This window comes from Priapulus caudatus, unplaced genomic scaffold (genome assembly GCF_000485595.1).
Source record: "Priapulus caudatus unplaced genomic scaffold, Priapulus_caudatus-5.0.1 Scaffold223, whole genome shotgun sequence".
NCBI classification, from domain to species: Eukaryota; Metazoa; Priapulida; class Priapulimorpha; order Priapulimorphida; family Priapulidae; genus Priapulus; species Priapulus caudatus.
In genome coordinates this window covers 175,595-178,094 of record NW_014577284.1, presented here as the reverse complement: position 1 = coordinate 178,094, position 2,500 = coordinate 175,595, and positions in this window count along the sequence as shown.

Genomic DNA, 2,500 nt, shown 5'->3' with positions numbered 1-2,500 from the left:
TCAGAAAAAAATGACGTTCCTAATAAGAACACACGGAGAATGCAAAATACGATCCGTCATCATGACTACAATGTTATGCTTGAGTTTAACGTGTTCGCGGTGTGTACCCGATCACCTATATTGGTCAATAGGGTAATAACACGGTATGGCAGCACAGAAGTGGCTCTGTGGCAATCACATATATAGTGCATGGATTTATGATTTCTGTTGGATTATCATTAAGTGTACTATTACAGTTGCATTAGACTTGAGTATATTACGGTTACTGTGGGATTAGCCTAGAATTCGTGATTATTGTTGGATTGGCGCTGGATTTATTGTTGCAGTCATTGAATTTTTGATTACTGTTGGATTAGCATAGAATTTGTGATTCAATTCGATTGGCGCTGGATTTATTATTACAGCTGGAGTAGCCTTGAAATTTGTGATTACAGTTGGATTAGCATAGAACTTGCGATTATGGTTGGATTGACGTTCAATTCATGATCAGAGGTAGACCGACTTCCACTGAAATTCCTCCAAAATGCTGAACGCGTGCACAATGAACGTGGACAATAAACATGTACAATGAACGTGGGCAATCGTGACTGCGACCGTCGACATTGGAGCTTGATTTTCTTGCTTGGCTCTATCAAAAATACAGCAATGCACACACGTTCAACAGTGAGAATAGCTCATGCACAAGAGGAGGAGGAGAGGTAGCAAAAGTTTTCTAGGCTTCCCTTGAACAATTTCGAGTCGACTACCTTAACAAACGTGCCAAATGTAAATAGTGGTTATAATGGATGTAATAGAGCGAGTATGACAACGGCTGGCGGATGGGTTGAACATAGTCATAGACATTACAAACGAGAAGCTAGACACAAAGCTAGCGAGGCCGGCGTTAGAAATAGTACAGTCGTGATATTAGGTTCACAGGCGTTGCTTTGCCTATACGCCATAATAGCACTAATCACGATCGTACAGCTTATACGATGCTTCTGGTATCGGCCCCCTGGTCTACTTTGTTCTATTCCATCCCTCCCTTCCAGCCTCCTCACAATACACCTGCATTCTGTCGCGTGACGATGCGGTCAGCTGCTTGCTTTCCTCTTATTTCCATCGCGCCACCAATTTAGAAAAACGCCTTAATAAGTACTTGTAACTAATAATACGTCTTAATAAGTACTATACGACTGCCGTCAGCGAGTGCGTGTTTTACCGACACTCACTGGCCGTGTAACGCACGCCCCCTCGTGATGGGAATAGTCAAAGAAATATATAGAGACACGAGTACACTACTGTAGTGTATTATGTCTATGTGTGTAGTTACATTGTTAGTCAACCCCGCGCGCGTTTTCGCGGTGGCTGTTGCAACGATTACGGGTTGTTCTATAATCGGTGCCGGAGTTCCACACGTTCCGGCTTGGCTTCCATTGTTGAAGGTGATAACGCGGTGTAGCGATGTGAGCGGGCAGTAACCTTATGTTTGAATGTTGTATGTTGAAAAACGATAATGTTTTATCGCCAGTCGTGGTTTTTTTAGCGACGCTCGAAGCGTGACTTCCTTCTAGAACTTAACGATAGCGCGAAATCATCAAAAACTCGTCACCGTAACTTTCGCTTGGTCTCGGTCTTTATACAAATTCGTCAGCCCCTTGGTTTGGTTTTCGGTATGCTTTCGTTATTTTACAAACAAATTTTAGTGGAAAATTTGGGAAATTTATATGTTTAGCTGGAACTGAAAAAACTTTAACCATTGACGTAACGGTGAACTTTGGGGTGGCCTTCTGGACCCTCGTTGATTCACATAATTATGCCCTTAGGCTACATTTCCTTTTCAGTCTCACGTAGTCCTATTAGAGTATTTATTATGCGGACGTGATTCTACGTGATGAATAATATCAAGAGTATATAATAGAGATTATCTATATTATGTATATTATATATAATATTTCTATTACGTACTCTTGATAATATTTATCAGGAGCCAGCAAGCGTCGGTACAGTCACCATGCAGCAACGCCATGTGTGGCTTTAGTACTTTTCACGTAGCTTCACTTACTCAATCTCGCTTAAAATCGAACAAGAGAATGAGGAACCATCTATTACTTCACCTGCGAGCTTCGCTGATTTTTTTTCTCGGCTGTGATTTATAACTCGTTTTTTCTAAACTAATCTACTATGTCACATGCGAGTATTTTGATAATTTGTTTCTTGGCTGTAATTTTCAATTCGTTTTCTCTAAAACCCGTTTGTGGCAGTTCATAGGTCGCTTAAAATTCCAACGAACAAAGAACTATAATAATAACTGTAAATTGCTAGTAAGCCCTAACTACTTTTTTTTGGCAATTGGCTGCAAATACTGCCTTTCACCGCTTAACTCCCTCTCCATCGTAGACGTGAGAGTTAAGACTCTCACATACGTACGTAAAATGCGTTAAGATGAGGCACACACGCTTTACACACACGCGCGCGCACGCAAGCACACTCAAACGCACCACACTCACGCACGCACGCA